The sequence below is a fragment of the Corythoichthys intestinalis genome, chromosome 17 (genome assembly GCF_030265065.1).
Source record: "Corythoichthys intestinalis isolate RoL2023-P3 chromosome 17, ASM3026506v1, whole genome shotgun sequence".
In the NCBI taxonomy this organism is placed as follows: Eukaryota; Metazoa; Chordata; class Actinopteri; order Syngnathiformes; family Syngnathidae; genus Corythoichthys; species Corythoichthys intestinalis.
Window position 1 is genome coordinate 14578606 of NC_080411.1, and position 13861 is coordinate 14592466.

Here is a 13861-nt window from a genome sequence, read left to right on the forward strand (position 1 = left end):
CAAAATTGTTTTCAGTTGCCACAGCTGGAAATCAGTCAAAGAACAGTTTTTTGTGGTGTAACAATTAAAGGTCACCAAACTTTTTGTAGAAAAACACGTTTTTGTTGGTCACAAGTCAATGACAACAAAATGTTGGTCAGTATAACTGAGCAAAAGTGTCTGAAGTTGAAACATCTGAAATTAGTCAAAGAACAATTTTTTGTGGGTCGCAAGTCAAGGCCATTAACATTTTTTGTCAAAAATAAACGTTTTTGTTGGTCGCAGGTCAATGTCACAAGCTGTCAGTATAACTGAGCACAAGTGGTTAAAGTTGAAACAGCCGAAATTAGTCAAAAAACAGTTTTTGTGGGTTCCAAGTCAGTCACCAAACTTTTGTCAAAAACACTTTTTTTATTGGTCCCAGTTCAATGTCAACAAAATGAGAGAATAACTGAGCAAAATTGTTTTCAGCTGAAACAGATGGAAATCAGTCAAAGAACAGTTTTTTTGTGGGGTAACAAGTCAAGGTAACCAAATTTTTAATTTAAAACACACATTTTTGTTGGTCACAAGTCAATGACAACGAAATGTTGGTCAGTATAACTGAGCAAAAGTGTCTGAAGTTGAAACATCTGAAATTAGTCAAAGAACAATTTTTTGTGGGTCGCAAGTCATGGCCATTAAAATTTTTGTCTAAAATAGACGTTTTTGTTGATCGCAGGTCAATGTCACAAGCTGTCAGTATAACTGAGCACAAGTGGTTAAAGTTGAAACAGCTGAAATTAGTCAAAGAACAGTTTTAGTGGGTTCCAAGTCAAAGTCACCAAACTTTTGTCAAAAACACTTTTTTATTGGTCCCAGTTCAATGTCAACAAAATAAGAGTATAACTGAGCAAAATTGTTTTCAGTTGAACCATCTGGAAATCAAAGAACCGTTTTTTGTGGGGTAAGAAGTCAAGGTCACCAAACATTTTGTAGAAAAACACACGTTTTTGTTGGGCCCAGGTCAGTGTTGACCGAATGTTTGTCAAGATAACTGAATGAAAATGATTTCAATTAGAACAGATGAAATCAACCAAAGATTTTTTTTTTTTTGTGATGGTCACCAAAGTTTTTTCCAAAAACACGTTTTTGTTGGTCCCAGGTCAGTAGAAACAGCTGAAATCAGTCAAATAACTTATGATTTTTAGGGTCCCAAGACAAGTTCACCAATTTTTTTCTAAAAAAAACACGTTTTTGCTGGTCCCAGCCAGGTCAATGATAACAAGATGTCAGTATAACTGAGTAAAAGTGGTAAATGTTGAAACAGCTGAAATTAGGAAATGGACAGTTTTTGTGGGACCCAAGTCAAGGTCACCAAAACCTTTGTCAAAAACATACTTTTTTTATTGTCAGTCTAGACCAAATGTTTGTCAAGATAACTGAGCGAAAATGTTTTAAGTTGGAACAGCTGAAATCAGTCAAAAAAACTTTTCGTCTCAAATGAAAGTCATCAAAGTTTTTGTCAAAAACACATTTTTGTTGGTCCTAGGTCAATCTCAACAAAATGTTTGTCAGTATAAAGAGCAAAAGTGTTTCAGTTGAAACACCTGAAATCAGTCAAATAACTTTTTTGTGGGTCCCAAGACAAGGTCAACAAAATATTTTGTCAAAAACATACATTTTTGTTGGTCCCAGATCAAAGTCAACAAAATATTTGTCAATGGGGCTGAGTGGATTTGTCAAAAATGTGCATTTTACTGTGACTTTTTGGTTCATAAAAATGTTCCCCGCATTGTGTGAATACTTGGAATCTGAAAGCTGAAATGGTGCAAGGTGGAAAAATTTAGGATTTAAAAATTTGGTAATGTTATACGTTGGAAGAAACATATTTACTCTTCCAGCAGGATACAGCAACGGTGAAACAGCAGTATATGTTTAGAAAAGCCTCAAAAACGCCAATAGCATCCCACGTTTTCAGCATTCTTGTGAAACAGCTGGAAGCAATGTGCACTGAGGAGGAGAGTATGAACTAATATGGATCTATTTTGTGTTTAAAGCTCTGAAGAATTATCTGTAGGGGGCACCTGAATGATGGCTCCATGATGTGAAGTGTTTGTTTAGGACTTTGGCACCGCCTGCGTTCCTCATTAAGATGGATTGACGATTTTCGTTGCCAGTAAAAGTGAGGTGGAATGGCGAGTTGATCGTCGTGACGAGGATTTTCCGAAAACAAATCTTCAAAAGGCGAGAAAAGCTTTCTCCGGACCTCGGAATAGTGTAGTGTGAATAGTGAGAGTAGAGTAGTGTGAATAGTTTGAATAGTGTGAGTAGAGTAGTGTGAATAGTGCACATAGTGTGAGTAAAGTAGAGTGAATACTGTGAGTAGAGTAGTGTGAATAGTGCACATAGTGTGAGTAAAGTAGAGTGAATACTGTGAGTAGAGTAGTGTGAATAGTGCAAATAATGTAAGTAGTGTGAATAGTGTGAGTAGAGTAGTGTGAATAGTGCAAGTAGTGTGAATAGAGTAGTGTGAATAGTTCGAATAGTGTGAGTAGTGTGAATAGTGTGAGTAGTGTGAATAGAGTAGTGTGAATAGTGCAAATAGAGTAGTGTGAATGTGCAAATAGAGTAGTGCGAATAGAGTAGTATGAATAGTGCGAAGAGTGCAAATAGAGTAGTGTGAATAGTGCGAATAGTGCAAATAGAGTAGTGTGAATAGTGCAAATAGTGCAAATGGAGTAGTGAGAATAGTGCAAATTGTGCAAATAGAGTAGTGAGAATATTGCAAATAGAGTAGTGAGAATATTGCAAATAGTGTAGTGAGAATAGTGCGAATAGAGTAGTGAAAATAGTGCGAATAGAGTAGTGCCAATAGTGCGAACTGAGTAGTGCCAATAGTGCGAGTGGTGTAGAGCCAATATTGCGAGTGAAGTAGTGCCAATAGTGCAAGTGGTGCAGAGCCAATATTGTGACTGGAGTAGTGCCAATAGTGCAAATAGTGTAGCGCCAATATTGCAAGTAGAGTAGTGCCAATAGTGCGAATAGTGTAGAGCCAATAGTGTGAATAGAGTAGTGCCAATAGTGCAAGTAGTGTAGAGCCAATATTGCGAGTAGAGTAGTGCCAATAGTGCGAATAGTGTAGAGCCAATATTGTGAGTAGTGCCAATAGTGTAGAGCCAATATTGCGAGTAGTGCCAATAGTGATAATAGTGTAGAGCCAATATTGCGAGTAGAGTAGTGCCAATAGTGCGAATAGTTTAGAGCCAATAGTGCGAGTAGAGTAGTGCCAATAGTGCGAATAGTGTAGAGCCAATAGTGCGAATGGTGTAGAGCCAATATTGCGAGTAGAGTAGTGCCAATAGTGCAAATAGTGTAAAGCCAATAGTGCGAATGGTGTAGAGCCAATATTGCGAGTAAAGTAGTGCCAATAGTGCGAATAGTGTAAAGCCAATAGTGCGAATGGTGTAGAGCCAATATTGCGAGTAGAGTAGTGCCAACAGTGCGAATAGTGTAAAGCCAATAGTGCAAATGGTGTAGAGCCAATAGTGCGAATGCTGTAGAGCCAATATTGCGAGTAAAGTAGTGCCAATAGTGCGAATAGTGTAGAGCCAATAGCGCGAATAGTGTAGAGCCAATATAGCGAGTAGAGTAGTGCCAATAGTGCGAATAGTGTAGAGCCAATATTGCGAGTAGAGTAGTGCCAATAGTGCAAATAGTGTAAAGCCAATAGTGCGAATGGTGTAGAGCCAATATTGCGAGTAAAGTAGTGCCAATAGTGCGAATAGTGTAAAGCCAATAGTGCGAATAGTTTAGAGCCAATAGTGCGAATGGTGTAGAGCAAATATTGCGAGTAGAGTAGTGCCAATAGTGCAAATAGTGTAGAGCCAATAGTGTGAATAGTGTGGAGCCAATATTGTGAGTAAAGTAGTGCCAATAGTGCGAATAGTGTAGAGCCAATATTGCGAGTAGAGTTTTGCCAATAGTGTAGAGTCAATAGTGTGAGTAGAGTAGTGGCAATAGTGCGAATAGTTTAGAGCACAATAGTGCGAATGGTGTAGAGCCAATATTGCGAGTAGAGTAGTGCCAATAGTTTAAATAATGTAGAGCCAATAGTGTGAATAGTGTAGAGCCAATATTGCAAGTAAAGTAGTGCCAATAGTGCGAATAGTGTAGAGCCAATAGCGCGAATAGTGTACAGCCAATATTGCGAGTAGAGTAGTGCCAATAGTGCGAATAGTGTAGACCCAATAGCGCGAATAGTGTACAGCCAATATTGTGAGTAGAGTACTGCCAATAGTGCGGGTAGGGTAGGGTAGGGAAGAGTAGGGTTAGGGTCGGCATCTTCTGACTTCTGTCGGATCTTTGTACTGATGTGATCTGTAAAATCCCGTTTGGTGTCGCATCGTTGCGCTGCCGATGATTGTAAACTTTTATAGCAATGTTTGATTTTACCTCGGCTACCCGTGCATACTAATAGGGTAGCTGTCAGTGAGCTAAGCCGCGTTAGGCATTATGGGAAGTTTAGTTTTAAACTGCTGCGTTTGGAAACATTTGGTTGATTCGTTTGTCAGTTTATTTCGGTTATTGTTTGCGTGCAATCTAGAACATTGAATAACAATTGAGTTCAATTACAATTTGTCAACTACTATTGTCGTGATAGTAATTTATAAAAATGTTAAGTTGGCACATAGCCTGCAGTGTGTGTGTGTATTGACTGGACTACATTTCAATTATATTATGATTATTTATCATTAATTCAATTTTTGTGTGTGTGTGTGTGTGTTTTTATTGTTCGATTATTTTTTTAGGATAAGGAATAATAACGCCTGTTGAGTAACCTCTGAGAATTTGAATTTGTGCCTTTAGTTATATACTATATGGCTATAATAAAAAAAAAAAAAAAAAACTGTTTTTTTTCTATCCAGACAGAGGAGGCACACTTATATTTAAAGTGATATAGGCATCTTTAAGTGAAGTTCGAGTAAAATTCAAGTATCTCGAGGCCGGGCCGAGTGTCCTCTTTTTTGGAAATCACAATATGGTCACCCTATTTTATAGTTTTTAATGATGCTGCACTTCGAGTCCATGGGATGAAACTTTTTGCGCTATCCGTTATAAATGAACCCAATTTAACACGCGAAGGCTCAACGTACAAGCATGACTATACCGGAGATCTTGCCAAGAGGCAAAGAATGACAAAACAAAAAAAGACAAATGGGATCAACCTAAGACGACAACAAACAAGAAGAACTTAACAGACATGATATTTTCCGCACGAGAGGCCAAAAAAAAAAAAACATCAGGAGTTTAAAGTAAGCAGCTGCGTGGATGGGACGCCAGGGATGACGTTATAATAGTCTGGCTACCGAAGGGCTCGCCGTGTAAACACGTCGGCGTTAACTTAAACAACATTGTCGCTAACGTCCTCAACATCAGCAAGAATTATTAGCGGGAATCGCGCAGAATGTAATCAAAAGTTCCCTGTAATACCTCGCAGATGGTTTTCTAACAATACAGGGCTGTATCGCAATACCGGCCTTGATATGGTACTGATATACTGATTCACATCCCATTTCTAGGACATACTAAAACCCTGGCATAAATCTCATAAAACTCATTTGTTTCATTGTGCAGAACAGGGGTGTCCAAACTGCAGTTGCGCGACGTCTGTAAATGGGGGTTTCCGGGGTAAAACGGACAAATTAGAAATAGTTTGGGGGCTTAATGCGCCTTGAATCTGCTATAGCAGCATACAGACATATTGTTCTATCAAACACAACAGTTCTTTTGGCTTAAAATACATCAGTTTATTTTAAAGAGGAGTGCAAGAGCAGAAACTGCTTTTCAGTCTTGTGGAAAACCCCGTTTAGATGTCGCGCAACCGCTTTTGTTTCAACACTGCCAAAAAAGAAGGTAAGTAATTATATTTATTATTCAAAATGTCTGTCATTTTAAGCTTAGAATCATTAATCAATGTCTAATATTTCATTTAAAAATAAAAATCGACTTATTCACTCGCTTATTTTAAACTTTTGAACAAATTACGTCACAATGAAAAAAATGGTGTCTGCAAAAAAGTCACAGATATCTACCTCATAACTATCGGTTAATTGTTGTTGTTTTTTCTCGTTACTGTCGCATTTTCTCCGATATGTTAGATAACTAATCAATCCAAACAAAGAAAAATTGAAAAACGTTTAAAAGGGTAAATATATGAAAAAGAAAATCTCTCGTTGATGTCTGCGATTTCTGCATCGCGACCCTTGTTATATTACCATTTTATTATGATTTTTTATTGTTATATAATCATTTCGATACATTTTTTAAAAACATTATTATTATAAAAATAAGAAAATAAACACATGACGAAAAAAATATATATGTATGGCAGAAAACACAGACAAGGCTGAAAAAGCAGTTTCTGCTCTTGCACCCCTCTTTAAAATAAACTACTGTATTTTAAGCCAAAAAAACTGTTGTGTTTGATAGAGCAATATGTCTATATGTTGCAAAAGCAGTTTCATGGCACATTACGCTATTATTTTATTTTTTTTAATTTGTCCATTTTACCCTGGAAACCCCCGTTTACAGACACCCCGCAACCGCTTTTGTTTCAACCCAGCCATAAAAAGGAGGTAATTATTTTTATTATTTGAAATGTCTATCATTTTTAGCTTAGAATCATTAATTGATGTCTAATATTTAGTTTTAAAAATGACTTTTTAAAAAATACCTCTATTGGCCTGAATATAAGACGTGTTTTTTGCATTGAAATAAGACTGAAAAAAAGGGGGTCGTCTTATATTCGCGGTCTGGACATTATACCCATTCACGACGCTAGATGGCGCCAGATATCATTGAAGCGATGTTCTGTCATGACAGATCTCAGCTTCTCTCAAGTTTAACCAGTTTGCAATTTTTATTGCAATGTTTTTCCTTACTCAGATTTGTTTCAAGACTACAGTTACAGCTAGACTCCACTTTGATGGTTAATGCAGTTATTACAATTTTGTTGTTTTATCACAATAGATTGGTCTATTTACATTTCAAAAACCAATGAATGTGATTGCACTTTAGTTTACATATTTAAATGTTCAGATATTAAGATTTGAATGAGCCAAAATAACATTCTTTTTCCTTCAAATATATTGTTATAATCATTTGTTTCAGATGTACTGTGATTTTCTGTATAAAAATTAATTTGGTGTTCAAAAAGTCTTTTTTCAAACTTGAGTCTTGAAAAAGAGGGGGTCGTCTTATAATCAGGGCCGTCTTATATTTGGGCCAATACGGTATTCACACGTATATTTTAAACTTTGAAACAAATTACGTCTCAATGAAAAAAACACTGTCTAAATAGGTCACAGATGTCTACCTCATAACTATCGCTTAATTGTATTTTTTTTGGTTTTGTTACTGTTGCATTTCCCCCAATATTTTAGATGGTAAATAATCGATCCAAACAAAGAAAAATTGGGGGGGGGGGGGGGGGGGGCGTTTAGAAACAATAAATATTTGAAAGAGAAAGTCTCGACCATTCCTTGATGTCTGCGATTTCTGCATCGCGACCCTTGTTATATTCTCATGTTTCACCCAGAAAATCTCCACAAAGTCCGGCTGTGGCCATTCACAGCTGTGTCTTGACACTTGAGTTTTTAGACCAAAATAAGGTAAGTATGCGATAATATCTTATTAAAATCATAGTGTTTTTAATTATGCTCCTCCATGCTCTCACCTCGAGTTAGGGTTTAGGGGATTACATTTTTTTTATTTTTTTATTTATTTTTAAATACACCCTCCTCAAATCTTTTCTTCCACCGGAAAATAGGGATTTTAAGCTTTCCAATGATGTATTGCGCATCCATATAGGACAATTTTGAAATTTGGCCAGACAGGGGGTCTCAGAGTAGAACTTCAAGCCACCTGAGTGTTTTCCGCCATACATCTCTATATATACAATATATAAATAAATAATAAAAATCCCCTGGATTGTTTTGTTTTCATTTACAAAATAATACAATAATATATATATGTGTGTGTGTTTATGTACAATATATAAAAATAAATACATTTATGAAAAATAATAAAAATCCTCTGGATTATTTTATTGTTTATAGACTAACAATACACTACAGTTTATTTTTTTGCATCCATAAAAATAACAAATACATGAAGAAAAAAATATATATGCATATGTACAATATATAAATAATTCATTAAAAAAATGAATAATTATTTTGTTGTTTATAGCCCTTAACTCATTCACTGTCACTGACAGTTCTAGACATCAAATCCATATCAATACATCTAAAAAGTTGTATAGGTTTTGGGTCTCAATCTCGGGTAGCGTAGCAACGAGCACAAGTTTTTAACAGATTTGGACACCAAGATTTCAAATGTTTCGATAAATTAGAAAAAAAAAAACATTTTTACTTACATTGAGCGAAATCTGGCTGTGAAATGGTGGTAAATTGTTATCCCTCCAAAGTGGAAGCCACACCCCTAAGAGCTCCAGAATGAGAAGAATGAGAAGACGCGCACGTTGATCTGTCCCTGGAGGATTTGCTCCTGTTTTTGGTGTTCCGGCAAAGCTGATCCGTGAGCATCCATCCCCTCCAGCGGCAAATTGAAGCGAACTAGGTTAGGGGAGGATTTAAAGAATCAATAGTGCTAATAAAGCAACAAATGAGGTCAGGACTTTCACTCTGATGAAGAAGCTACATGTTAATGAAGTGCCTAACCATGTCTTTGATGAGCTTTTTTTTATCTCTAAAATGTTTAAAGTGGCTATTTTCAAAACAAGCCGGTTCGGGTTTAGAATACCCATTGAACCCTTTCAAACAAACCAGAGAAAACTTTTCTGTCAGGCACCGACTGGCTCCGTCGCTTCGGACTTTCAACTAAACAACAGTGGCGGATACGATGGATTGCAAACCGACGCTGGAACGAAAGCGGAGTTGGTATCTTCGGCCATTATTTTCTTTTGACTGGCATACAATCGGTGTACAGGGTTGCCATTTGGGAAACACAGTCTCAAGCACGATCATACCGAAAAACCCGCCCAGTTCAATTAAAAGCAGCTCAAATGACAAGATAAGATGTTTCCTCTCAATTTATATTTTAATATTATTACAATAAAGGGGGGGGGGGGATCATCAACTGTGGAAGACACATTGTGGAATCATTGCTTACAAAAGGTTAAAACTGTTGTATTATTTTATTTCAATAAACACAATAATTAATACTGGATGGATGGATGGATGGATGGATGGATGGATGGATGGATGGATGGATGGATGGATGGATGGATGGATGGATGGATGGATGGATGGATGGATGGATGGATGGATGGATGGATGGATGGATGGATGGATGGATGGATGGATGGGTAAGTGGGTGGATGGATGGATGGATGGATGGGTAAGTGGGTGGATGGATGGATGGATGGGTAATTGGGTGGATGGATGGATGGATGGGTAAGTGGGTGGATGGATGGATGGATGGATGGATGGATGGATGGATGACAAGTAAGTGAACACTCATCATGGATGATGTAAGTGGATGGATTGATGATGGATGGATGATGAGCAAGTAAATGGATGGATGATGAAGTGGATAGATGAATGATGATGAGTAAGTGAACACATGAGTAAGTGGATGGATGGACGGATGGATGGATGATGAGTAGGTGAACACATGAGTGGATGGATGATGAGTAAGTGAACACATGAGTAAGTGGATGGATGAATGGATGGATGACAAGTGAGTGAACACGTGAGTAAGTGGATATAATGAGTAAGTGAGCAAGAGTAAGTTTATGGATGGATGATGAGTAAGAACACATGAGTTAGTGGATGGATTAACGGATGATGATTAGGTGACCACATGAGTAAGTAGATGATGGATGGATTATAAGTGAATACATAAGTGGATGGATGGGTAATGATGAATAAGTGAGCAAAAGAGTAAGTGGATGGATGATGAGTAAGTGAGCATCAGCAAGTGGATGGATGGATGATGAGTAAGTGAGCACGAGTAAGTGGATGGATGATGAGTAAGTGAACACATGAGTAAGTGGATGGATGGATGATGAGTAGGTGACCACATGAGGAAGTGGATGGATGGATGATGACTGAATGAACAGATGACTAAGTGGATGGATTGATGGATGGATGATGAGTAGCTGACCACATGAGTAAGTGGATGGATGATGATGAATAGGTGAGCAGATGAGTAATTGGATGGATAGATGATGAGTAAGTGAGCACGAGTAAGTGGATGGATGGATGATGAGTAGGTGACCACATAAGTAAGTGGATGGATGGATGATGACTGAATGAACACATAAGTGGATGCATGGATGATGACTGAAAGAACACATGAGAAAGTGGATGGATGAATGGATAGATAGATGGATGCACATCAAAATATATGTTTGTCAGTGAAAATCACTGTCCAAGCACAATATTCCAGCGCTGATTCAAAGTGCATTCTGGGTAAAATATTTCTAGTGCGATTGGTGTCAAAAGCAGAAGCAAATCCACTTGTCAGGAGGAATTGATTGGAAACCAGAATAGGCAACAACAAAAATACAGTGCATCTATGGCATTTTAATGTTGTCATTTCTAGAATTATTTTGTTTAATTTATATCTACAAGTAAATAACATGTAGTTCACAGCCCCAGCCTCTATGAGCCGCTAAAACGCCAGTTATAATTGGGGCAAAGAAAATAATGCTGAGATAAAAGCAATGCAGCTGAACTTCAAGAAGATGCTTTAAGAAAGTAATATAACTGAACTTCAAGGTGTAAACATTAAAGTCAATCAAACGGTTCCTCCCAAAAGCACCAAATTTTGTCAAAAGTAGCGCAAAATTGGTCAATCCCGCCCCGAGTCTTTGAAAATATCCGGCCACACTGTCGGTGTATTTGAGGATAAATGGGACATACAGTAATGTTATATGGAGCAGAGTGCGAGGGAGCTGCCCGTATCCTGCTTTTAATTATGTATCGACACCACCTCGGGGGTTGGCCTGCTTTTCCGCAAACAGGTCAGAGGATTAAACGCAATAGGAAGTCAGAGGTCATGATTGTGGAGTAACATTTGATATGTCATCAAACGGAATCAACATGAGAAGTGGACATTCTCATTTTATCCCCCATTTTAAACTAGCTTAAGTTAGTTAGCAACGAGACAGTAACATTAGTGACATTGGCGCTTGCGCGGTTGTGCCCCCTGGTGGTATAATATACAAAGAACAGAACCTATTTGTGACTTCCATTGCACATTTGTTTATACATTCGTAACTAGTTATCTACTCCGACTTTATTTACACATTTGTGAGAGGTTGCTCATTTCATCCTTCTGCTGTGAAATGAATTGAGTTTATCACTTGTAAACATCTGATTCATTTGAAGTGGGAGATTCACTCGCTGCCATCCCTCCCACTTCAAACGGACTGGACGCTTCTGGCAGTCAACGGCAACTAGTGAGTTTAATTTAGGGGGATTTCAGGTCATTTACTGTTGATTTTCAGTCACTTCCTGTTGGTTTTGGGGGCAATTCTGGGTCACTTCCTGTTGATTTTGGGTTACTGAACAGGAAGGGACCTGGGAAAGTCCCCAGATGAGTAGGAAGTGACCAAAAATCAATATAAAGAGTATAGGATAGCTCGCTGGCTCGGGTGGGCGGATGGAGGTGGAGGTGGCCATGGGGTTGGTGGTGCGTCCAATCTTCCCATCCCTGAATGCCGGTTCATGGGGGCGATCCCAGTGGGGTGACAACGGCTCCTTTGCTGGGCTGCGGGAAGAGGGATGGGCTGCGCTGACTTTCCCCCTGCCCTCCCTCCCTTCCCGGGCTGGCTAGATGAGGGCGGTGGCCCTGAGGTGGCATCCACGCGGCGTCTCCACTTCCTCTGTGTGGCTGTCGCATGTTTGGTGGGGCTCGCGCATGGCTGGATGTGATTGGGTGCGCTCGATGGGGGGCCCCGGTGCCGGGATTGGCGATGGGGCAGCGTAGGACCGGTTGCCGACGGGCTTACACTCACAAGGGATTCACACGATTACTGGTTTCTAGATCACAGAGTTGATTTGTATACACTCCACCCCTCCTAATCACTTATCCTATTCTTGCAGTCGGACATCCGGGCATTAATGACGTCACCAGCAACCAACCAACAAAGTGTCGCTATATTGAAAAGGTGGCAAAACACGAGTCACAAGCAGTTGCTCTGTCGTGCATTGAAGTACAAACGAGTTTAACTTTTGTCTTATTTGCGGTCTTTTTTTCGTCTGAATCAGTGGCGCCTCCAGAAATTTTTCATAGGGGTGGCCAGATGGATGGGGCCACTTAAAATCTTGGGGTGGCCAAAACTAAAAGCCATAATTTCTGGTTTTCATTATATTATTGCAGTAAAAAGGTCAGGGGAAAACTATCAGAAAGACTTAAGGACACGGCTACTGATATACGTTGGTGTATTGTGTAATATTTGATGTCACTAATGATTTGATGTGCATAGTCCATAACTGTCCAGTCAACATTTTGAGTTCCACAACAATTCTTTTTTATTGTGTTATGTATATATGAGGCATAAGGTGTACATTTAACTAGGGCTGTCAAACGATTAAAATTTTTAATCGAGTTAATCACAGCTTAAAAATTAATCGTAATTAATCGCAATTCAAAACATCTCTAAAATATGCCATATTTTTCTGTAAATTATTGTTGGAATGGAAAGATAAGACAAGACGGATATATACATTCAACAAACTGTACATAAGTACTGTATTTGTTTATTATAACAATAAATCCACAAGATGGCATTAACATTATTAACATTCTTTCTGTGAAAGGGATGCACGGATAGAAAGACTTGTAATTCTTGAAGGATAAATGTGAGTTTGTATATTGTGACTAAATATTGCCATCTAGTGTATTTGTTGAGCTTTCAGTAAATGATACTGTAGCGACTTAACTGTTCTGCCCAAATGCATGATGGGAAGTGGTGCAACCATGACTGTGTGTGGTGGCTGCAAATGCTATATCTTCTCTGCGTTGGGGACACTACAGGGTGTTAAGAAAAAGATCAACTCCTGTCATTCTTCCCCACATCGCTTCCCACAAAATTTATAGTTGCTGTGGGAATTAAAAGCACGGTCCCAATGAATGCTTGTAACTACTCCACTCTGCCTCTTATCTCTGTATATAAGTAAAACGGCACCATTGTAGGCTGCTTACGGCAATGCGTGAATGAGTCGTACCACGAATGTGTTAATTGCGATAAATATTTTCACGTGATTTAAAAAAATTAATTACCGCCCGTTAACGCGATAAATTTGACAGCCATACATTTAACAAAACAAAATAAATGCATTCATTTGGGATGAAATGCATAACTGATGCTACAACAATCTAACAATATACTGGCAAGCGGGATGGCCAGTGGGGTGGCCAACCAATTTATAGGGGCGCCACTGGTCTGACTAAAATTTGCTATGTTGCGTGTTGTAACACAAGGAAGAGTTCGGAGCCGCATTTGAAGTTCTTCATTCTTCCTCGTGAGAAGAAAAGCTGACGCAAATGGCTGAAAGCACTCAATCGAGGAACAGTAAAAGAAGACAGTTCCGTGGATTATTCTCGCCCGTGGGAACATATACGGCACATATACGTTTGTAGCCGACATTTTATCACTGGTGAGTAAACTTTAATCGATTTTTTTTGCCCAAATTAGCTGCTAGGATTCAATAGACTAGGCAGTGGTTATTATTACCGTAACCGACAACTCGCAAAGCACTATTTTTCCTTTCGCCGTGAACTGCTGATTGGTCAATCGGTATATTATTGGCCTGGTGGGAATTGGTTATTTTGCCGTGACGTGACTCATGCACTGCGTTCTTGCCTC

General features: G+C 38.6%; 1 protein-coding gene across 3 annotated transcripts in view; it reads right to left on the reverse strand.

The window, feature by feature from the left end:
• Positions 1-8541, reverse strand: part of LOC130905738 (tenascin-like) — a 93835-nt gene extending 85294 nt beyond the window's left edge. For all 3 annotated transcript variants that reach the window (XM_057819374.1, XM_057819373.1, XM_057819375.1), the window contains exon 1: positions 8399-8541. The gene's annotated coding sequence lies outside the window, so the exon portion shown is untranslated. The remainder of the gene's footprint in view (positions 1-8398) is intronic.
• Between the last annotated feature and the right edge of the window lie 5320 nt (positions 8542-13861).